Here is a 26056-nt window from a genome sequence, read left to right as displayed (position 1 = left end):
GGACCATATGACTTTGTTGCCATAGTTGATCATACCAAAAGACACATTGATTGCATGATATTACTTTGTTAGTTGCACCACATGACATATTTGGTCGCACCATATCACGTTGTTGATTGCACCTTTTTGCTTAGTTGGTCACACTACATGACACAGTCGGTCGAACCATTTGATTTTGTTGGTCAGACCACATTTTGATTTAAGTAAAAGTAAATACTCCATAATTTATTATACTGTAACAAAACTGTTTTATATGGACGCCTGTTTCTGCCACTAAATAAAAAAAAGGTAATTGTGGCTTTTTATCTCACAATTCTGTCTTTGTTTCTCAGAATTGTGAGATATAAACTGAGAAATGAAGTCAGAATTGCGAGATATAAACAGACAATTTTGCCTTTTTTCTCAGAATTGTGAAATAAGCTCGCAATTACGAGTTACAAAGTCAGAAACGCAATTCTAAGAAAAAATTCACAACTGCGAGATACAGTATAAACTCACAATTCTGTATCTCACCATTGTGACTTTTTTCTCAGAATTGCACGTTTATATCTCGCAATTCTAACTTTAGAACACACAATTGCGAATTGTGAGATATAAACTCGCAACTGCGAGAAAAAAAGTCAGAATTGCGAGACACAAACACGCAAATCCGAAAAAAAACCCCGTCAGAATTGCCTGTATATATCTCGCAATTCTGACTTTATTACTCTCAATTGCTAGTTTATGTTAGTTCAGAATTGTGAGATATAAACTAGCAATTCAGAGTAAAAAGTCGCAATTATTATTTTTTTTTATGTCCCTGCATGTTTCTGGAACTTGGTTGTACCACATGAATTTGGCATACAAATGCTTTTCAAAAATTAAAATTGTATAGTTAAAAAATAAGAAATAATAATAATAATTACATTATAAAATACTTGTTGTAAAGTACAGGTTGTACCACCCTGATACTTTTGACAACATGCCCCCAGAAATATCAAAGCTAATTTTAATTCAGAAAAAAAACAACTAAGATGCCCTGATTCCAAGTCATTCCCTGGTCTTCCTCTGACAAGAAAATCCATGTCATCATCTCCTTGTATTTCTTACATCCTCAACGACATCCAGGATCCTGACTCCAGACTCCACAGCAACGTATTCCATCTAATATATGCTCACCAGTAACTGACTTCATTTCCAGCCAATAAGTTTCCTCTTTAATCTGGGGAGGTTGTACACAAAACCCATAAGAGAGCGGTTAGACTGCACTCACAAGCATTGGAGATGTTTTGATTCCTCAGCAACTTGCTCGTCGGACGCGATTAGAATTCCTTACGCATCCAGAGCAATCATTCAGTCCTCTCTCACTCTTTCTCTTCCTCTTCGGGAGAGCCATTAAGCCCAGTGTGTAATTATTCTGTCAGTTAACAGAAAGCATGTGGCTGGAATAATCAGGCCCACACTCTGCAATTATCATCAACACACGGGCCCTTTCAAAACGCAGTCTCCCAGTGTAGGCAAAGCAATTTCACACATATAGATTTTTCTGTCATTCTTTCCTTTTTTCTTTCTCAGTGCATGGCAGAAAGACAAAAAACTTGTCTATTAGTATTCAGTAACGTCTAGTCAAGTGCAAAAATGGTTCTGAAATAGCCACTGTGTTTTTTGTTTTACTTTATGTGGAAAGACACTAAAAAACAAAAATGTATTAATAAATGCAAAGACTTAAGGGTCAATATATACATACATATACAACCCGAATTCCGGAAATGTTAGGACATTTTTTAAATTTGAATAAAATGAAAACTAAAAGACTTTCAAATCACATGAGCCAATATTTTATTCACAATAGAACATATAACATAACAAATGTTTAAACTGAGAAATTTTACAATTTTATGCACAAAATGAGCTCATTTCAAATTTGATGCCTGCTACAGGTCTCAAAATAGTTGGGACAGGGGCATGTTTACCATGGTGTAGCATCTCCTCTTCTTTTCAAAACAGTTTGAAGACGACTGGGCATTGAGGTTATGAGTTTCTGGAGTTTTGGTGTTGGAATTTGGTCCCATTCTTGCCTGATATAGGTTTCCAGCTGCTGAAGAGTTTGTGGTTGTCTTTGACGTATTTTTCGTTTAATGATGCGCCAAATGTTCTCTATAGGTGAAAGATCTGGACTGCAGGCGGGCCAATTCAGCACCCGGACTCTTCTACTACGAAGCCATGCTGTTGTATGCTGATTTATTACCAGTGTTGGAAACAGTTTTGCTGCTTAAAGGTCCCATGGCATGAAAATTTCACTTTTTTAACATTAATATGAGTTCCCCTAGCCTGCCTATGGTCCCCCAGCGGCTAGAAATGGTGATAGGTGTAAACCGAGCCCTAGGTATCCTGCTTTGCCTTTGAGAAAATGAAAGCTCAGATGGCCCAATCTGGAATCTTCCCTTTATGTCGTCATACGGGGAAAGGTTACCTCCCCTTTCTCTGCTCTGCCCGCCCTTGAGAAAATGAGCTACTACTACCATGCGAGGCGAGAGCAATATTTTTTTTTCCTCAAGACATCATGGCTTGCAAACGAGCGAAGCATGGCAGTTGCTAAGTGTTTGGATGTACAAATGAACACCGAAGTATTTTTTTAGTTCCTTCATCCGAGCCTATGGCTAGCATTAGCTACATGATAATAACTGTAACAGCATACATAAACAAACCAACTAAAGTACCGTATCCAGACACAATATTTTAAACTAACCATTCGGAGACGTCCTGCTGTAGCCGCTGAGTTGCTTCTCCATCCGGATCAGATTCTGGGTCAAACTGAAAAGCTTGAACGACTGTGCGTCTACGAGCCATTGCGATACATCCACTGTCAACATTAGCGCATGGTAGCGCAAGCTGGTTAAGGCCACACACCCACCCTCCACCTTGCCCCACCTCTCTCCTCCTCATTAGCATTTAAAGCTACAGACACAGAACTGGCACGTCCTAAGGAAAGCTCATTGTGGGACTGGCTTCTAGTGGCTGAAATTCTGCACCAAGGCTGAATTTCGGGAAAGAGACATCAGATACAGTACTAGGGACCACTTAGGCCTATATAAAAGCATCCAAAAAGCAGCATGTCATGGGACCTTTAATATTTTTTGGAACCTGTGACATTTTGTTCAGGATTATTTGATGAATAAAAAGCTAAAAAGAACAGCATTGATAATAAATTAACATATGATTTCTGAAGGACTGTGAGACACTGGCGACTGGCATAAAGGCTGATAAAAACTGATTTGCATCACTGAAATAAATTACATTAAAAAAACATTACAAATCTTATCTCAATCTCATTACACACACACACACACACACAACAAAAATAGACTATACAATATATGATCCAAAGTAACTAGTAACTAACTACTTGAGTAGTTGTTTTATTCGATACATATTTACTCTTACTCAAGTAACTATTCAGACTATTACTTCTACTTTTACTTGAGTAGTTTTTGGGTACTCTACCCACCTCTGTGTGTCTGTGTGTGTGTGTGTGTGTGTGTGTGTGTGTGTGTGTGTGTGTGTGTGTATATGTATATATATATATATATATATATATATATATATATATATATATATATATATATATATATATATATATATATATATAGTCAATTTTTTTCAACAAGTCTGCTTAAACTCTGATACATATGTATCTGCCTCCTCCTTCAAAGGCACCTTATTTCCTAAACCCCTATTTTTTTTAAAATGACTGTTCTGCCAAAAGAGCACAGAGGAGGTTTATTGCAGGCCACTTCTCTGCAGACTTACTGTTTCTCTCAATCTGGCCTTTGGTCCTGTGGTGTAATATGCAGACTGCAAAGCCCACATGTCATTACACAATAATTCCATCCTATTTGCTGGTGTTAGCCAAGCACCGGCTCCCGTGGGTCTGCCCGTCCTGGAGCTCAACAGAGAGTTTCTCCTCCTGTGAGGGGTTGTGTGTAGGTTGCGGTGGGCAGCAGGTCACAGCGTGGCTCCTCCTGTCACGGGCCCCGTCTACTGTATTACTCGCACTCGTTTTTCTACAGAATGAGAATATATTCACCCATAATTTATAATTCAAACTATAACAAAATATTTACATATATTCAGTTTGTAACTGAGTCTCTAACAACTTAAATGACATTTTCAAATGTTTTCTTCTAATATAATAATAATAATAATAATAATAATAATAATAATAATAGTAATAAGGTAATTATATAATAATAATAATGTAAACAATTGTGCAATAATAATAATAACAACAACAACATTTAGAAATAATAATAATAATAATAAGATAATTGTACAATAACAACAACAATAATAATAAATATTATTAATAATAATAATAATAATAATGTAATCAATTGTATTATAATAACAATAAACATTAATAACAATAACAATAACAATAATAATAATAATAATAATAATTATTATTATTATTATAAAGATTTAAAATTAATTACATATATAATTACACATAATAATAATAATAATAATAATAATTATTATTATTATTATTATTATGGTGGTGATTGAGGAGATTCCCCTTTATGTAAAGCGCTTTGAGTGCCCAGAAAAGCTATATAAATGTAAGGAAATATATATATATATAATAATTTTTATATATATATATATTTATAAATATTATTATTATATTGACCACATTATTATAAATAGGTATACTTGTAAATATTATATTATAATAAAACAATGTATACCGAATGTATAAATTATACAATATTATATAGTTATATATTTATAATTATTATTAAGCTCAAGAGAGACTGGGTCAAGTTCCATTACACTTTTTCTACCAGTGATTTCCTGTCCTACTACTACTACTACAACAACAACAACAACAACAACAATCTACTTATTTTTATATTCTATCAATAAATTTACCAAAAATGGAAATAGGAAAAAAAAAACAGAACCTTAAAATGTATTAAAAATGAATTAAATAATGATAAAAAAATAATAATAATTTAAAAGGATATGTGTTTATTTATTTACTTATTTAACCAGGAAGGTCCCATTGAGATACAATATCTCTTCTATTAGGGAGTCCTGGTCAAGATGGGCAACAAAGGACAAATTTACAAAAAACAAAAAAAATACACATCACCACACAATGAACAAACATAAAACACAGTTTTCTAAAAACAATACAAATCCTAGTCAGTTATTAAAACATGTACACTGTTCTATATAAACAGACTTTAAAATATTTTTAGTTGCCTTTTAAAACTTTTAATCCTTGGAGTTTATCTACAATAATTTGATTTGGTAAAATGCTCCAGATTTTGGAGGAGCAATGCCTAAAAAAAGCTTCACCTAACCTCATTCTGCACTTAAACGTTTGTATAGGAGATTAGATGTTAATGCATTTTAACCATCATATTTGAATACTTCAGTGTATTTTAATTTTGCTATTACACAATTAGCGGTCTCAATCCTCTTTTGGGATTATACACCAAGATTTGGCAGGCAGAAAGTTTTATAAGTAACCCGTTGCCCTTTACAGCTTGCCATGGCCACAAAAACAACAATTCGCCTGTTACAAAACACGCAGAAAGCTGAATATGTGCGGCTAATGCTCGCTAATCACACAAATCCTTCCTCTGAAACCTTGGAGCTGTTTATTAAAGAAATAAACTCCTTTGAAATGTCAGAGGAAACAAATATATAAATAAACTGTGTGACAAACCCATCCTAATTTCTCAAACCAGATATCATGCGTGTACGCATGTGAATCATATGACAAGCACTGAGACCTTCAATGAAACGCCCAATCTAGACGTGTACACACTGATGTGTGATCAGCGTGCAGAGGCTGGGATTAGAAACGGCCCATCGCAGAGAGAGCTGGCAGATTTAATGAGCCTGATTTCTGCCTGATCAGTTGGACTTAATGCAGGGCACACCTCTGAGACAGGAAGAAGAAAAGAGTCTAAGTCAGCATCCTGAACAGACAAAAATAAATATATAAATAAATTCACAACTGATTTGGAACTAATTGAAACTCGACTCATGATTGATTTCAACAGAGTCTGATGTTAGCATGTTGCCAAGCTAACAACATTATGCACAAAAGAGCATAAAAATATATAAATGTTGCATAAAACACAAATACTTTTTAGTTAAACTACTTTATCCGTTAGTTTTCTTCTTCGGTTTTGGCAGGCCATATATTTGGCACACGGATAGACGACTGTCCCAACATTTATCATAGCAAATTTGGTGTCTATCTCAAATTCTCTAGCGCCACCAATGGGCCAAATTTCATATTTCTGCTAATATAGCAGAAACCTCATATTTCAGCTAATTACCTTTGAAAAGTAAAGTCTAGAAGCAATTTTTTTCCCTCTCTTATTAGAGTCGAATGCATACCAAAATTTTAATTTCTACACGTCAAGATTTTTTTCAGTTTTGAATTTTGCGAAAAATCTCCTTTTTTTATTTATTTGTCCTAGACTGTTTCAGACGGCCTGATTTTCACAAAATAATGAGCTCAGATCATCTTCTGAGCATTCTGGCATAAAGATATCAAAAGCTTTTTGATATACCAAACAGTTTTTGTAAAGCGCGTAAACAAATTTGATGAAATTCACGCAAAAATGGACATGAGGCTATATCTTCGCAACGCTTTAGCAGATTCTGAGCAAATATGGTATGCGTTATAATAAGCATGACCTTGAGGGCACATAAGTAATTTCGGAATAGTCCCACCTACTGGTCAAAAATATATATGAAAAAAAAAGACATTTCTGCTCATAACTTCTGACATGTTCAAAAAATAAATAAAAAATCATTGAGTTTTGTAGTAAAATTCTGTATCAACAATGTCTTTAAGGGGTAACCCTGGTTTTACTGAGAAATTAAAGACAGCTCCTTAGCATTTCATTCTACCTTTGATGTGCTTGGCCCTTTAATTGCTGCTTGCAGCTATATTTATATCTATAATGAGCATTTCTCTCAACTCGTCTCTCAACAGGGTTTTTTTTTTTCAAAAACAATGCATTCTGGGATTGTCTTCTCAACAATGTGTTGTTTTTCTGTGTGCAAAAATTGCATCTTGCAGAGTGAAAGCAACTGTTGAAATGGTATTTTTCATGTTCTAATCATGTATACCTTCATTTAAATGTAGGTATGAAGAGTCTCATATTCTGTTAGGCTTTAGTGCAGGTTATCCAGGTGCCATTAAGTGACTCTTGCTAATACCACTTGAATCACCCACACATACACCAAAGAGGACTTTGCATTTCAGTTTAGCAGGTTCACGTATGACGTCTGAATAATCTGCCTCTTATAGAGCCCACTCTTTAGATTTGCATTAAGTCTGAAATAACAAGAAAAACAACAGTGCCAATAAAAAGTTATTTTCAAAGAGACATTTTAGAAGGACTTGCATTGCTATTACTATTTCTCATATTTAAAGTGACAGCTAGGCTACCAACACATAGCAAACACTCACAAAATCATAGAATTCTGGCTAAACCAGTTTATCTCAGGCAAAAACTCACACATTTTCTTATAAACCATGTAAAAATGTAGTTATGTATTTTTGTAACTTTTACTGTTACACAAATGAAGAGATAACAGTGAGAGGGCTGGAAAAGTCACTTTCTGTTTTCAAACTAGCATGTGTGCTAACTGCAGCTAAAGCTTGTCTGACACCAAAACAGACATTTTAATTCACTAAAAACATTCACTGTAGGGACTCAGTGCCACAAAATGACTTCAATAGGACATTGTGGTTATATGCATCATGTGTAATGATTTTAAAATAAGTCAATAAACAGTCAAAAGCGCTCATTAAACAGCAACTTTCATGCTCCAGTTCGCTATGCTAGGAAGATTCTGGATAACTACTCATTAAAAGTCTCTCAGGAGGTTGAAACAAATCAAAAATGAGAAACTGCAGCAATTACTGTGCATATCAGATAGAAAAGCAAAAGTTACTGAGCAACTTTGTGAACCAGAATACAAATACGTTTCCGAAATGTGGTGTTGCAGAATTGTTGTTTAGCTTATTAACAATAAATATGAGGTCTCGTAAAAACTACTTAAGCCGTAGTTCATATGGGAGCAAAAATAAATCACCAGCAATAAAAGCAGCTTCACATCAAGTGCCGCTTTTTAATAAGTGTTTAATTTCTTATTCTTCCTCTGCTCCTTCCTGGTAATGCTGGTTGTATTAACAAGCCCTCAGCAGTCAGGGCACATTAGCGTCAGAGCGAAAGCATCGCCCGGAGGATTCAGCGGGACTGGGAAATCTCTCATTAAAAGTGCAGCCAGTCAGAGGAAGTCCCACTGCGGGATCTCAGACTCTGAGACCAACTCATCTTTTAGATTTAGCCCAAATTTAACATGAGAAACAGGAGAGGGCACCATTATATCTGGATCACAGCTATAATGCAAGTACGAATGAAAGTAGAGCAAAACCTAACTTTTGCAGGCCGTGACCCAGGTTATTGACAATGGTTAGTTTAAATGAGTTTTGTACTTAATATAGCTAAATGAGACGAGGTTGATGCAAGGTTCAAGAAAACTAATGCGACGCTGAATTCTCATTGGTCATAAATTACTTATGATTATCGACTCCAGCTCAGAATTACATCCAGTGCCTTTGTCTGCAGCCTTTGGGGTTGAATGCAGGGCTTTTTGCTCCTTTATCATGCTAAAATGCTTTTTTTGGAGGTGAATTCTAGCATTTCATCAGATATTCGGTTGCATTAATGAGAACTATGAGCAACTATGAGATTACTTAGAAGGGCAAAATCCACCAGAAAAGGTGAGTTCTGGTCATATCCTATTCTGTCCTCCCTGGTGTGAATTCAGAGATGCATCATGAAAATAGAGATGGTATGATACAGTCTCTGACTCAGTCAGCTGAGTAACGTCTTATAATCGCATATCAGTGTCACAGTTCAGAGAATCTTGCTTCTGCTATCTGCAACTCCTCCATATTTTTGGGATTTTTCAAATAGCCATCATTAAAACTTAAAGAAATATTTTTTATAGTGAACAGGAAATAATCAATAAATATAAAAATTAATACAAATTCAAATAAATAACTACAAAAAGAATGGGATGTAAATAAATGTTTCCTTCGGTTTTATTCATCAATGACATCATAACATCAGTGCTGTTTCTCTTGTAATAAAGATATTATACACGCATGTTATTTTATACAGTATATAAATATACATTTATTTATTTTTATGTGTTTATTTTGATAAGTACATAAAATGTAACATTCTGATGCATATATATATATATATATAAACATTACATTAAAAACAAATAAAATTGATAACCAAAATAAAAAGAATGAGTGAATGAATAAATTTATTAAGCATGCAGTTTTCTTATATATCAGTTATACATATATATATATATATATATATATATATCACTTTAGGTTTCTTTAGTGCTGTTTCTCTCACAACAAATAATTGATCAAATATGTTGCATCTATAAAGATTAGTTTATGTGTTGTGCACTTTATTTATGCAAATAAATAAATAATTAAAAATAAAAATAGTTAAAAATACAGAAATTAAAGGGGAAAAGTAATACAAAAGTTAATTTAAGATTAAAAAGAAATTATATTTGTTTTAACAAATCATTTATTACTTTAATTATTTGTCTCATTACATATAGCAACTAATATGATACAGAAATTAAATACTAAATAACTAAATCTATAAATAAATACATACATTTTAAATTATGGTTTATTAATTTGGTTCTTTTTGTGCCAATACTTAACACGGAGTCAAATATGGTGCATCGTGACACATTGCACTAGCTTTGACATCACTGAAGTGACAGAGAACAAGGTGCAATGTATGTGTTATATTTGAATGTATACAAGTGCAAATGAGCTACAGCACACAGGTGTTAATATTAGAAAGTCATACAGGTTTGACAACACGAAATGATGCCAGAATTGTTATCTTTTTACAGCATCTCACTGAGGGCATCTGGCTGTCACTTTCTTTCTCTCTACAGGACATGAATAGCAGGATCCTCCTCTCAGTTTGCTGTCACTGTCCCAGAGATCACAGCTCCTGCTCTGCCCCGGCTGACTTAAAGAGAAGAGACCAGGAGCATCCAAACAAGGCTGGAGTATAAACCGCTCTTTGTTCCTCTTCTGTAAATAATAGTCTTGTTTTCTCTCGTTCCTCAGTTCCCTCCCCCTCTTGTTTTCTCTGTCTTTTGGCTCCGAGAGCCCAGGTTTGTGTAGAAGCTTTCGATTTGCCCCGCGACTGGCCTTCCCCTTCCCCCATCTGCCTCAAAGCCAGATGCAGATGAAAAATTTATGGCAAAGTGCCTTGAAAAAGCCCCCTTCCAATCTATTTGAAGTGAAGCTCTTCCTCTGAAGTTGGCCTCTCTGATGACGGCCATCTTTGCTCCTGTTTTCGACCCTCTGCGTGTCAGTTTTCCACTGATAAAAGGCAAGTAGTGTCGTCCAGCTGGTGTAATTAGAGAATTGATCCAATCGACTATTGATTGGCATCTTTTCAATCAAGTCAGTCGTCCTTATTATCAATTTTATAATTAGTGATGAAGTGAATCCCCAAGTAAATTTACATAGATAACCCTTCCCACCGATTTTCCCCGCAAGGTCAGACGGAACGATCTGGATTTATTATTCATAAGCATCTCATTATTTGGGCATCAGATCAAAAGGTAGAGAAACATTAGTACAGTGTCTCTCTCTCTCTCTGGGAAAAGCCTCCAGCTACTCAAATACAGAACAACAGCGAGATGGATTTACAATTCAACCTCTCATTGCAAATCGACAGCACTCGAGGCGTTTAATGCACCACTCAAAAAGAGTTTTTGCACATAATGGCATGTAATTTTGTTTAAAATTATTAAAAACCTGTAAAATGTGGATGTCCTGTGCTCTAGTGTTTGGAAAAGCACCAAAAAAGCTCCACATGATCATAGGATGATAGTTATTTAAAGAGCTGTGCTGTAAGATATTTCATTAAAAAAAAAAAAAAAAAAAAATATATATATATATATATATATGTAAAAGGAGATACATTACACCTTGATCTAAAATTGGAACAAAAAATGAATTTATGATATTTATGGGTTTTATGTTTTTCCTTCCATTTTTAAGGGAAAGTAAAATACTCATATTCAAAATAGCAATACCATATTTAATACTAGCAATACCAACTATAATTTCTTAAAATGGGGATCACATTTTTACTTTACAAATTTTACAAGTTTGGAGTATTTTTTTTATTTAATTTAAGCATTTTGAAAGAATGTTTTAAAAAAACTGTTCAAGAGTTACTACTAATTTTATTCAAATCAAAAGTGACTGCAAAGACATTTAAAATGTTCAAGATTTCTATTTCAAATAAATGCTGTTCTTTTGAACTTTCTATTCATCAAAGAATCCTAAAATAAATGCATCACAGTTTCCACAAAAATGTGAAGCAGCACAACTGTTCTCAACATTGATAATAAGAAGAAATGTTTCTTGAACAGCAAATCAGCATATTAGTATGATTAGTAGTGATGCTGAAAATTCAGCTTTGCATCACAGGAATAAAATACATTTTAACCGATATTAAAATAGAAAAGAGTTATTTAAAATTTTTATATTTCACAAAGGACACTTCTTTCAAAAACTCGTACTGACCCCAAAAGTTATAAAGATTTTTAAGCCAAAATCAAACATTATATCATACTTGATTCTATGAGAACATTAAAAAAAATAATACAATCATGCTATGTAAGGTTTACTGAATGAATTCAAATCCCATGATGGTTTTTGAGACCATCTCAAGTTCTGTTTTTTGCCAGACAATTTGCCTGCAAAAGCAACAATTAGAGCACAGACAAGGTGACATAAATACATGCCCTGTTCATGTCAGATGGTGTCATCTAGCTGGCAGTGAATCATTCATGTGTCTTTGCTCACACAGATGTAGACGCTGCAGCATCTCTTTCAACAATTCATGTGTCCAGCCTGCCGTGCAGATATTGGCCAACGTGGCATGAAGCTTGACTCGCACCAGACGCTAAAAGCACCATTACACAGATCAGTCCAGGTGCGTGGAGAGCTGGAGGTCAGGCTCATCTCACCACAACCTCAGCCAACATGCTTCAGAAAGCAAAAACAATTACACTTAAATGACCATCAACTGGCAGTTCAGCAAATCATTCATGTGCTAGACAACACGAGGTTCAGACGGATCAGCACGAGTTTGTGTGTTTGGTGTAAGAGATGAGGCTTTCCTCAGATAATATGTAATCTGTATTACTAAACAAAACATAATTCACAAAGGGGCGGGGAGTGTGAGGGCTCATCAGCCAATCAGGTGTGAGGAAGTTCATCCAGGTTACTTCAAAGGTCAATAAGTTGATTCCAGCAGCTTTACTACCTTCCCCTTACAAAAATGTGGCACTGTAGTGAGTTACCATGGTATATCCAGTAGATTTTAATAGACTTTAAAGCCCCGTTTACACTAGTGCATTTTCGCTTTAAAACGGCGTTTTAGAATGAAAACGATCCTCCTCTACACTGGCGTTTCCGCTGCGTTTCAGTAAAGATCTCCGTCCACACTACACAACCGAAAACGCATGTCACATGACCATTCATGCAGGTACAACCATAGATTTGTATAGGTAGATTCCCTATATAGATGGTGGACGCATTATATATATATATATATATATATATATACACACACACATACATACATATATACATATACATACATACATACACACAATAGTAATATAAACATATCTATGGATACAACAATGAGCATGATGTTACGGTTTACACGGTCGTCAAGGATACGCAGAGCGAACACGCCATCGTTTTCAAAAGTCTCCGTTTTGGTCCGTTTACACTGAAACGCAACCCCGGAGTAAACTAGTAAACAAAAACAGGGTCTGCAGCATTTTCAAAAGTCTCCGTTTTCACCCTTGAAAACGCCAGAGTAGTGTAAACAAGTGTAAACCATAAAAAACATGGTATTATATTAAAAAAACATAGTATTACCATGTTGTAACGAATGGTTTCATGTCAAAACAAAACTAAACTAAAACAAAACAAAAAATAATGAACTAAACTAAAATAATAAAATAAAACAAAATAATTATGGTATTGTTGCAGAAAAAAACGTCAGATTACAATATCCGAATGAATATGGTATTATCATGACAATATAATAGTTATGAGTTGTTTATCATGGTACCATTTAAAAAAAATGATATTACCATGATACAATGTCCAAATGAATACAGTTTTTTTTTTTTTTACAGTCTTGTCCACAAAACAAAACAAAAAAATCATGGATCATTTTTTCCCCCAAATAAATAAATAAATAAACAAACATGGTACATGATACATTGTTCAAATTAATATGGCAATACTTGTTCAAACTACAAAATTGTCAGGGTGTGGGTTGCAGGGATGAGAGTGAGGACTCAGTTGCAGGAAATGAAGGGCTTTTTAATAACAAAAAACAAAACAAAAACAAACACACAAAAACTACCCCGTAGGGGAAAACAGACTGGCAAGGCAGGGCAGGACACAAGGCACACACAATATTCGACGACGAACTGGCGCAAGACTGCAAACGCAAGGAGAATAAATAGGGAGCAAATGAGGAGGGTAACGAGGAACACACAGGTGGGGAAAATGAACCAATAATCAGGTTGTAACGCTCTGCCGCAATAAGGCAGGCTACACAAATAAAACTATCCGGCTCTCTCTTTAACTATTGTAGTCAACGGAATGTAGGTAAGATGAGACAACAAACAAAAGAATAAATGCCAACCCGGAGTGTATTTTACAAGAAGATGCAAGACAAAATATATACATATGTACAAGTATGCATGGGTGTAAATGTCCATAAAAGTCCAATGGAGGTGTGTGTGTGTGTGTGTGTGTGTGTGTGTGTGTGTGTGTGTGTGTGTGTGTGTGTGTGTGTGTGTGTGTGTGTGTGTGTGTATGTTTCGGTCTCACCGGTGATACTTTGTTAGTCCGGGAGCACGTTAAGGAACAGCGCTGTTCTGTGACGAAGTCCAAGGCAAAATAATCCCACCAAACCGGTTATTTCCACAAGGTAAAACTCTGTGTCACAGTCCCAAACAGCGGGAAGTTGAATAGGCGATCGATCGCTGTATTTCCAATTGAGCACGAAGAACGTCACTCTCGAACGACCCTCAACCGGCTTCTTTTATTGGAAGTGTGGAATCAGATGATCAGGATGACGTCACGGGATTCCCTTTCACGTCAGCGAGCGAACTCCTCGCGAGAAGAAAACAGAGGACACAACACTCGACCGGGCAATACAAACAAAGGGACCACGATAACAGCTGTGACACATCAATAATCAAATTAACATATCGTCAACAGCATTATAAATCTCTCCCTCTTATGTGGCCGTGCTACATAGACCCCCATTTTTTCTACGGTAATTATAATACCTAGCTTGTTTGGCTTGGCTCATCCTCATCCTGTGCTTCACCTCATCCGCAATATAACTTTCTGTCTCTCCATCAGGGAATACGCAGCCTGATCCGGTGAAGGTGGACGGTGGATTAGGCGTTCCAATGGTCCCAGCACTTGCCTACCCAGCATGATCTCTGCAGGTGTCTTCCCTGTGCTTTCCTGCTGGGCGGTGTTAATGGCATATCGGAATTCTGGTAGCCACTGGTCCCAGGTTTGATGTTGTGTTCCCACGTAGGCAGCAATCATTGTTTTTACAGTCCGGTTAACTCTTTCTGTTAAGTTTGCTTGTGGATGGTAGGTGGAGGTGAACTGGGGACCCCTGTCGGACACCAGGTACTTAGGGACTCCTCAACGAGTAAAAACCTCCTCCCGGAGAATCTTCACTATTTTCTGGGTCTTATAATCCCTAAGAGGAAACATCTCCACCCACACTTTGTGTAATAATCAACAGTTACCAGTAGGTAAGTGTTCTGTTTCTTACTGGTGGGGAATGGTCCCATTAGATCAATACCCAGTGTGTGTCCAGGCTCAGTGATCTGTGAACTTTGTAAAAGTCTGGATGGTTTTGTATTGCTGGGTTTGTATTTCTGGCATACCTCACAGCTTTTGATGTATTGCCACACATCACTCCTGACCGACGGCCAACATGCCACCTCTAGGATTTTCAGCAGTGTTTTGAGCTGTCCAAGTTGGCCTCCTAGGGGATTATCATGGTAATAGTGCATGAAGTCAGTTCTCAGTGTCTGTGGTACCACCAGCTGATATTTTTCTCCTCTATTTTTCAAAGGAACTTTGTGGTACCACACCCCTTGGTGGTCTTCAAAAGTGATGGGCTGTTCTTTGACAGAACGAGGTTGGATGCCAGACTGCAGGTGAGTGATGGTATTATCCATACCTTGAGCTTTAGCAATTTCTTCCAATGAATAAGGTAAGGTAGACGAGTGATGAGAAGTTACTGAGAGACATGGGACAGCATGACTAGGTGGCTCGCATAGCCTGGACAATGCATCTGGACCCATGTTGAGGCAGCCTTTCCTGTGATGGACCTGAAAGTTGAATTGTTGTAGTCTGAGAGTCCAGCGGGTGAGGCGTGAGGAGATTTTGGGGCAGTTGAAGGCCCAAGCGAGTGCAGCATGATCTGTAAAGACATCAAACGGCCTCCCCTCCAGGTAATGCCTCCACTTTTCAACAGCCCAAACCACAGCTAGACATTCTTTTTCCGACGTACTATAATTTCTTTCTGCCCCTGTTAAAGTCCTTGAAGCATACGCCACCACTTTTTCTCCTTCCACAGAATGTTGAGTGAGGATAGCCCCCAGTCCTACATCACTCGCATCTGTGTGCACTTGGAAGGCTTTGTTGAGGTCTGGTTGGATGAGCACAGGTGATTTTTGCAGTGCTTGTTTAAGTGCGTTCATGCTACCTTGACATTCTGGAGTCCACTCCCACTTAACTCCTTTCTTTTTAAGGTGATTCAATGGAGCAGCTAGGTCAGCAAAGTGGGGTATGAATTTATGATACCACCCTGCCAAGCCCAGAAATCTTTGCAGCACTTTAAGGTCTTGCGGTGGGGGGAACTCTGCAACAGCCTTGGTCTTTTCCCTGTCTATCTCCACACCCCTCCCAGATACTATATGGCTGAGGAACTTGAGCTGTGGTTTGAAGAAGTGTTATTTCTTCATATTCAAAGTCAGGTTTGCCTGGGTGAGTTTATGGAAGACAGTGTTGAGATGTTGAATGTGCTGCTCTAATGTCTTTGAATAGATGATGATATCGTCGATGTAGACGAAACAGAACTTCCCCCTCAAATCCACCAGCACTCTCTCCATCAAACGTTGGAATGTGGCGGCGGAGTTTCTGAGACCATAAGGCATAGACTTGAATTGAAATAGCCCTTTGGTGGTAATAAAAGCGTTTTTCTCTTTACTTGCCTGTTCCATCTCCACCTGCCAATATCCAGAACGTAGATCCAATGCACTGAACCAGGAGGCGCCTTCCAGGGATTCTAGAATGTCATGAATCGGAGGCATTGGGTAAGCGTCAGGAACGGTCTTGCTGTTTAACTTTCTGTAATCCACACAGAACCTGTACGAGCCATCAGTTTTGGGACCAGGACCACAGGTGAAGATCACGGCGAGAAGGAGGGCTCAATGATGTTGTCTTGTATCATCTGGTCGACTTGTTCCTCGATCTGTTTTTTGAGGGGTGAAACTCTGTATGCGCGGGATTTTAAAGGCATGTCATCCGTCAATGTGATCTTGTGTTGTACAACTGATGTCTTACCCAGGATGCTTGAAGTGGTGCGTGGCCAGGTGGAAATCAACCTCAGCAACTCTTCCTGATTGTCAGAGTCCCACTGTGTACTCTCATGGGTGAAGGACACGAGATCGGGAAGTTGGCCAGTTGGTGGTAAGGCGTAGTATAGATTCACCTCTGCAGCTGTCAGTGAATGAGCTTGCCCCGAGGGTGTAGTCCGACCTGCTGTAACCTGTGAGTGCATGAAAGGGTAATAGGTGTATCCTTTTGCAGATCTTAAGCCATACCTGCCTTGGCCGACTTCCAACACCGCTCCAGTGGCATTCAGAAAGTCCAACCCAGCAATAAGGGGAAAGGCAAGGTGAGAGTTTTTCAGGATATATGTATCCACCGTGCATTTTTGATCATGCCAGTGATACTGTAATTTTCGCAGGTCTCTGGACTGGTGAATTGTTCCATCTGCCATTATGAATCTCTGTGGGGCAGAGTTAATGACTGGTGGACTCTCAGTCTTCAGCTGTTTCCACATACTTTCCTGCATCAAGGTGTAAGAGCTTCCTGTGTCCAACACTGCCTTAATCTCTTGCCCACTCACCCTCACAGGAACTATGAGGAGAGAATTGACTGGATGTGGTTGTGCCAGGGTCATTGCAGCCAGGTTTTTGCCAGGTTTTTGCTGTATGAATGCCTTTTTGAAGGACTGCCAATCTGTTACCTTAGCCTTCTCTGCTTTCCACCAGCTCAGAGCGGGTCCCTTCAGAACGGTACTCAGAGTACCGATGAGCTCGACACTGTGGAGAGGCCTGATCTCCAGAAAGTTCTCACTCTGCTCGATAAAGTTGAGCACTTCTGCAGTCTCGCAGGAGTCACCAAAAGAGGGGAACTCTAGGCGGATGGGAGGACGAGCACAAAATGAGGACGAGCCAGCCACAACTGAGGAGGTAAGCACATTAGGTGGGTGAGTATGCACCGGGGGAGTTATATTATAAGTAATATTTTGAGCTGAGTGAATAGGACCTTTCTGTTTTGCATTGACCGGCCTAGGAGTCTGTGGACAATATACTGGAGAAATGTGGGAGGAAGATGGTGAGTAGGCCTGTAATCTGGAGAGTGTGGGAGTACTGGTAAGTCTTAACTTTTTCATTTGACTTTCCCATTTAGCATCTCTCCTCAAAAAACAATCAGTTACAGCCCTTTCCAATTTTTCCAATGATTTTAGGAAATAATCCTCCAACCCCGCCAAGCTCGTGTCCACGGCCTGCCTGAAACTGGTCTCCCGGTTAACTGTACTGTCTATTGACTGTTTGAAATCATGTTCTATACTTTGTACTTTTTGATTGAGGGCCAATAAATCCCCCTTAACTTGTGCTATGTCTGCCTGTATTGTTTGTATCACTTCCCCACTAAAACTACTGCTCCCATCATCATCATCATCATCATCATCGGACTGATCAGAGTCAGAAATGTACAATGAGCTTATCATAGATGTTATTTCAGCAGTAGGATTGCGCCGGGTGACAAAGGGACCTGCTGAAAAATCCACATCAGGTTGTTCAACAGTCTCTTGTTCATTTACAGGTGAACTTAAGTTTTCTGTATTTACAGCATTTACAGTATTACCATCAGTAACTGCATCATGACTTGGTACATCCATTCTGATTATTACCCAAATACCCACAAACACAACAAAAGAGATCCCCGTACGGGCCACCAATAAGGCAGGCTACACAAATAAAACTATCCGGCTCTCTCTTTAACTATTGTAGTCAACGGAATGTAGGTAAGATGAGACAACAAACAAAAGAATAAATGCCAACCCGGAGTGTATTTTACAAGAAGATGCAAGACAAAATATATACATATGTACAGGTATGCATGGGTGTAAATGTCCATAAAAGTCCAATGGAGGTGTGTGTGTGTGTATGTTTCGGTCTCACCGGTGATACTTTGTTAGTCCGGGAGCACGTTAAGGAACAGCGCTGTTCTGTGACGAAGTCCAAGGCAAAATAATCTCACCGAACCGGTTATTTACACAAGGTAAAACTCTGTGTCACAGTCCCAAACAGCGGGAAGTTGAATAGGCGATCGATCGCTGTATTTCCAATTGAGCACGAAGAACGTCACTCTCGAACGACCCTCAACCGGCTTCTTTTATTGGAAGTGTGGAATCAGATGATCAGGATGACGTCACGGGATTCCCCTTTCACGTCGCGAGCGAACTCTCGCGAGAAGAAAACAGAGGACACAACACTCGACCGGGCAATACAAACAAAGGGACCACGATAACAGCTGTGACACATCAATAATCAAATTAACATATCGTCAACAGCATTATAAATCTCTCCCTCTTATGTGGCCGTGCTACAAGGTAACAAGAGGGTGGGGTCAAGACAATAGACATGAGAGCACATGGCACACAGAACCAAACAAGACAAGCCATATGCTCAAGGCCAGCAAAACAAAATCACTAGCCATGCGCAAAACAGGACACGAACACGTAGCTAATGAGGAGACTCATAAGCCACGTGTTCACACAAAACATGACAAACATGAAAGCATGCAGCCAGTGAAAAACACAGGCTGTGTGCAACACAGCACAAGACAAAACAAAACATAAGAAACCAACAAAACAAGACAACGAAAAAGCAATACACTGAACAAAACACAACACACGCGGACAGAGGAGCGCACGGCTAGTGCAAACTTGAGACCGCACACTCCCACAGCAAGACCGAACATGGAGCATGAGTGTCCGAACCCCAACACGAAACCAAAACAGAGCCTGAACAAGACATGAGTTCCGGGATCCGAACACTGCGCTCCAACATGAAACAAAGCACGCAGACGAGGGGAGTATCAGGGTTCTGTCACAAAACCACGAATAAACTAGACCGAAGTGACAGAACCCTGACAAAAATAGTATTATCATGGTACCATTAAAAATAAATAAATAAATGTTATTACCATGGTATCACATTAAAGAAGAAAGTATTACCATGATACAATGTCCAAATAAGTACAGTATTAATTTCATGACACTATTTCTAAAAAAAGATACATATAAGGAGGTATTACCATATATACATATATATATACACACAACTATGGTATTTTTCATTGTAGCGTGTCCAAAAACAAAACAGTAGTACCATGGTTCTTTTTCAGTAGTTTCCATTTTAGTTTTTAGCCCTTTACATGTTAGGTGAAACCACTGTGTTCAGAAATCTAATAGACTTTAATGCAAAGAGCTTAATTATTCATGAACAGCTTGCTAATTATTCTTTATACGGTTAGGCAGATGGCATTTCCAACAGAGCAAAACTCATTAGGAGAAACACGAAAACCTTACACTGATTCTGACCTGTAGACAGATCTTACAAATGATGCTTTAACTTACCACAAACATGTTTTGAGGTGGCCTATATTTTATCTAATCAAAACATTATGACATAATTATGAAAAATAAAGACTGCTTATTTTGTGTGACACTTGTCATCAGTGTGGAAAAGAAAGGAGTAACATGCACGACTCGTTTGGTGTAATTCTGGGATGTTGTTTCTTACACAATAACAAAATGCAGCGGGATGCCTCCGTCACTCAAAGAGGGTGGATTGATGGCTATATGGCTCTGCCCCTGGGCGGGGCACATGGAGATCAGGAGGAGTGGGCGGAGCCTTCTGCAGTCAATGGATACTCTGGTACAAAACACAGTTAAAAAAAAAAATTAACAATAGCAAGATGTGAAGACTTGACTGTCTTTGAAAGATCATCAAGAGGGTGTTGTGGGTGGTTGCTAGGTCTCTATGATATTTGGTCTCTAAATAGGTCTTAAAGGGATAGTTCACCCAAAGATGAAAATTACCCCATGATTTACTCACCGTCAAGCCATCCTAGGTGTATGTGACTTACTTCTTTCAGACGAATACAATCGGAGTAATATTAAAAAATGTCCTGGCTCTTCCAAGATTTATAATGGCAGTGAATGGGTGTTGAGATTAGTCCAATAAAGTACATCCATCCATCATAAAAAGTGCTCCACATGGCTCCGAGGGGTTAATTATGTGTTTGTGTAAGAAAAATATCCATATTTAAAACTTCATACGCAGTAATCTCTAGGGATGGGACGATACACCTACCTCCCGATTCGATACTATCACGATACTTGGGAGCTGCGATTATTGCGATTCGATATTGCTATGTGTTGCGATTTTTGTTTTTTGTTTTTAACTCTAGACCATGGAAAAAAGTTGAATGATACACTTAATATACAGACTGTCACAATAAAATTAAAAAACACACATCTTAGCAGTCACTATTGCGATTCGATATTACAATTTATTGTGATTTTTGTTTGCTTATTAAAGACTAGACAATGGAAAATAGTTGATTATACCCTTAAAAGAGACTGTATATGATGAGTCATATTAACTAGGGATGCACGATATTATTGGACCAATATCGGAATCGGCCGATAATGGCTTTAAATTTAAATATCGGCATCGGCCCGATATGAAAAATTATGCCGATATGTCTTGCCAATAAGAGGAATACATTAACTCACATGTGCTCAGGGTGTGCTAGCGATTAGATCACATCAGCAGTGTTGCTCATTCTTGAAGCAAAGTTTTGCCTGAATGATGATTAGATTCACTGTTTTGGATTGCTTCATTTAAACTGAGAATGCACATACAGAATGACTCGTTCAGTGTGTGGTAGAGTCAACAGTAATAGCACGTGAAGCGGCAGCAGCGGCGGGTCCTAATGACCGCACGGTAAGGAGTTTTAATTCCATAGGGGGCGCTGTTGGCCTACTTCTAATTAAAAAAAGCAAAACACACAAATACTATTTAGACTGTTTCCGATTAATTAAAGCAGTAATTGATGCTAAAAAAACATGAGTATGTTTTGATTTAAAGTTCAGAAGCTATATCTTACATGAACCAAAAAAATAAAGCAGGTCACTTAAATTAAATAATTTTATATATACTGATTTATTCATTAATGTGTAATATGTTATATTTTTTAAACAAATGAGCTCTAAAAGATTGTCAGAATTTTTGCAACTCTTGCTTTAGACCATTTACAAATGTTAAATCTTAAAATAAAATGTTAAGGTTACCACTGCATCTTTCTGAAAAAAATTGCAACGATTGAATATAGGTTATTTATAGTTATTTTCAAATCTTTAATGCACTGATATTCTAAAATAACTTCATTGTTGTTTATTTAATTCAAACAAATAAGTTCTTGTGAAAAACTAATCAAAATTAAAAATAATTTGCTTATAATTTTTGCACAGGAGAGACTTGGTGTTTTTTCCAAACAAAAGGAAATATATTGGTATCGGCATCGGCTATCGGCCAAAATGAGTTGAAAAATATAGGCATATCGGATATCAGCAAAAATCCAATATCGTGCATCCCTAATATTAACAAAAACAATGCATCACATCTTTCTAAACTTTTATTTCAGGAGCATTCACATACAGTGTATATTTAAAGTACCTTGAACCATGAAACTTTAAAGTACCAAAACCCTGAACTTGCACATGAATATAATAGTCAAATGTTCAACAAAATGAGCAAAGAAAATACCTTCTGAAATAAAATAAAGTGCTATGTTACTTTGCATACCGTTTTAGTCATGTTTAGTCATGTTTTCCCGGCAGTTGGGATTCAAAACGTGATAAAGATTGAGGTGCAGAAAGAATTCTGGAAGAGATTTGATCCTCTGCCTCCGTCATGGTTTTGCTTTCTCGCGCCGGCTTTAAATGTATATGACGTCACCTAATGCAGTGGCACTGCGCACGCAGAACGCTAGTTGTATGACATCAAAGCACCGCGAGAGCTACAGAGAACAGAAGGCTCCCACTGATCTATATATAATGACGGCTCCGCATGCTTTCGAATCACTCTCGCGGTACTTTGATGTCATACACTGATCGTCTGCGCGGTGCTGCTCCAAGTCAAACACACATACATTTCGCCCTCTGTTGGAATTACAAAGCGCTAACTTCTCCCCACCACCTCTTAGGTGATTAAAAATTAAATGATGAAATAAAAATCGATTCTGAGGTAAACCAATCGATTTTTAAATCGTTTTAAAAAGAATCGCGATAGTTAGGTGAATCGATTTTTTTCTCCCACCTCTAGTAATCTCTATAGTTTCCGCTAACTGTCGTATGCGCGTTCACGAGAGAGTGGTGTTCTAGAGGATGATGTAAGCGTAGTGTATGCTCCAGTGGCGCAATGATTCACTTCAGAAGGCCCTTATTAACCCCTGGTGCCGTGTGGAACACTTCTCATGATGGATGGTAGGGTTGTGACGGTGAGGAAATTTCCCCACCGGTTAATGGACGTGCAACAACACCGGTAGTACCGGTATCACCATGGGGTGGTTGGGGGGATGGGGTTCCCCTCTCTTTCCTTCGCTTTTAAATAGCTTGTAAAAGCGGGGTGCACATTTTACTTTCACTTTCAAATTAGCGGCAATTCGGCGTAAAGCACGTGTTAGTTCGTTTGAGTTTTCCCTCTTTTCCTCACTTTCCTTAGAAGCAATGTGCGAATTTCACTTTCACTTTCGAACTAGCGGCAATTCGGTGTCAATTCAAGCATCAACAAAATACAACTTCAAACTCAACTTATATAAATAAATATATATATATATATATATATATATTGTGACGGATCAGTGGCCCTCCCCTCATTATCATCACCACCCGTCCCTTATTCGCCGCCTTCACCAGGCTCCCGACTGGAGTGGGTGGATGAGAGGAGGCGTGGGATCAACGCGGCTGGCGGCGTGTGATGAGGCACAGCTGGACTGAATGAAGCCTCATCACCGCCGCTGTTAAATGCTGGTGTCCTCGTGGGTCCAGGAAGGGTGCGTAGAGGGACATCGCGCCACCGAAGACGTGAGCTGCCGAACCCGCGGTCCGGACGAAAGCCGCACCCGTATTACGGCCGTTGGACCAGGATGTCGGGCCGTACAAGTCCTGCCAAAGGCCGTGGACGACGTGTAAGAGCCGCTGTGATGAAGCCGCCGCCCTCGCGCCCGGACCCGAGTGGGAGCGCGTGCGGCCGCCGGACTCCGCCCTTCCTGGACCCTTCCCTTTTGGAACACTGCCCTCCTGCACAAGCCCCGCAGCACGACGAGGACACCAGACCCCCTGTTTATTTTGGACACTTCTTCCCCTGGACACTTTATTTTGTCAATTTTGTTAATAAAAAGCCTCTCCGAGGCCTGACGCCACACCCACTGTGTCTGTCGTTGGCTCCTCCCGTCACTATATATATATATATATATATATATATATATATATATATATATATATAAATCATAGAACTTTTATTAACAAAACGAAGCAAAATACACCATTCTATAGGCTATGCCTAATATAAAATAACAAATCATTTACACAAAGATTAGGTAGGCCTATACAAAAATGTAAATCAGCAAACACTGTGGAACCAATTAAATAAGAAACGAATGTTTAAAAAAAAAAAAAAAAAAACCTTCCAAAATCACCTTAGATAAACGGCAAAAGTCAACAGGCTTTTCAAAATGCAAAATATTACCAAACATGCGCTTTTGCGTTTAGTTTTGAAACTCTCCGCGTGAATGAAATCTATGATGCGACTGTTGTTGGGCACGCTGTATTGAGCTGCCGCGTTCTATAAAATACTATAAAAATAAAAACGACGGTGAGGGACGCGCTGTGGTGGGCAAGTGGCATAACGGTGTTGCGGCTTAACACCGGTATCACTGCAAACACTGTCTATCGCAGCAAGCCTAATGGATGGATGCACTTTTCACTGCCATTATAAGGAAGAGCCAGGACATTTTTAATATAACTCTGAAAGTCATACACCTAGGATGGTTTGAGGGTGAGTAAATCATGGGGTAATTTTCATTTTTGGGTGAACTAACCCTTTAAGTTCCTCCTTCAGCAGTTTTTTTCACCTGATTTATTGCTCACCAAATTAAAATAGCACATACAAATGTTTAAAAAAAGTAATAACACCTTTCCTCAACTCACACCCAATTTCAGGACAAACGGTGTGGGATGGGATACATGCTGAAGCTTAATACTTAGGGGTTTGAACAAAGCAAGCACCGCTAATTATGCTAAACCAAGGTTTCTTTGTACAAAGAATAACAAGGAGACCTTGACTAAGCAAGAGCCGATCCATCCAATCATAGTGGTTCCTAAGCAACAGGTAATTTCACAATAGACGCAGCTGTAGTTTAAATGGCTATTCACAGCGTGAGCCGCGCGCGACTCCTCTGGAAGTCAATATACCGCTGCATCGCACTGCAACCTTGAGGCGTTTCATATTGTTCACAGCACTAGGCTGATGGCTGCCGCTTTCAACCGAAATAAAAGACAAGAAAAAGTCAAGATAATGAATCCACATTTCTTATGTTTGCCTGAGATTCTGTGGTTTTCAAGCACAAATTTGAAGTTCGATGGAATCAAGGTTTTTCAGGTCTGCCTCAATTTTTCATCTTCTTATGAAATAAGCTTCTTAAATGTAGGCAGGGCAAAGAAAACTGCTCTAAGGCACAACAGTATCAGTAAGCCGGCGCAGTGCAGTGTGACGCTGTTCGCAACCAAACAAGAGCTCTATTCAAAGTTGCTCACCTTCAATGCTGAAAATGCAATCGCCATGAGACGCAATAATCAGTTGGGTATTTCTGCAGCTGAACCTTTGCTTTTGGGTCATGAATGGCTGGCTACTTAAACCATTATGCTCATTGGTCATGTGACCACTGAGAACAGTTGATTTGTATTAAGTTGCACATATTTTTAATACACAAATTTGTTAAATTCTTGATTCTGATTGGTTGAGATCAGTTTTTTAGAGCCAGTAATGATGAGTTGGGCTGTTTTAAGCAAGATGTGTAAAAAGTAAATAAAAGAAACTGTTCTACCAGAGCATTTTAGGTCAGGGCAAAAACCTGAAAAGATGTATATAGACTAGTGCTGTCAATCGATTAAAACAAATTTAACAAATTAATCACACATTTTTCGCGATTAATCACGATTACTCCCACCTAACATAAAAGTTTTTAAACATACTTTAAATATACTTTTATATTGCAATAATTTCACATTCAATCTTCAAATTAATGTACAAACAACATATTTTAATATTTGTTTAATGGCATCTTTTTTATGACTAAAGGCCAGTATCACTGATACCAAGTAATACTGATTTCCCTAAAAATCTAATTCCCCTAATATTTACCCACTGACTATAGCCATTCAACATTATATTATAATTA

General features: G+C 38.2%; 1 long non-coding RNA gene across 1 annotated transcript; it reads right to left on the bottom strand.

Annotated features, from left to right (window-relative positions):
* Positions 1 to 3801: 3801 nt before the first annotated feature.
* On the bottom strand, positions 3802 to 25469 carry LOC131534617 (uncharacterized). The gene is made up of 3 exons (XR_009269392.1): positions 25413 to 25469; positions 20332 to 20463; positions 3802 to 4043 (listed from the first exon to the last, which is right to left on the bottom strand). It is a non-coding gene; the product is annotated as an uncharacterized LOC131534617 (long non-coding RNA).
* Positions 25470 to 26056: the final 587 nt, after the last annotated feature.

The sequence above is a fragment of the Onychostoma macrolepis genome, chromosome 25 (genome assembly GCF_012432095.1).
Source record: "Onychostoma macrolepis isolate SWU-2019 chromosome 25, ASM1243209v1, whole genome shotgun sequence".
In the NCBI taxonomy this organism is placed as follows: Eukaryota; Metazoa; Chordata; class Actinopteri; order Cypriniformes; family Cyprinidae; genus Onychostoma; species Onychostoma macrolepis.
Note: the sequence above shows the minus strand (reverse complement) of the source record. Positions and strands in the feature narration are given on the sequence as shown.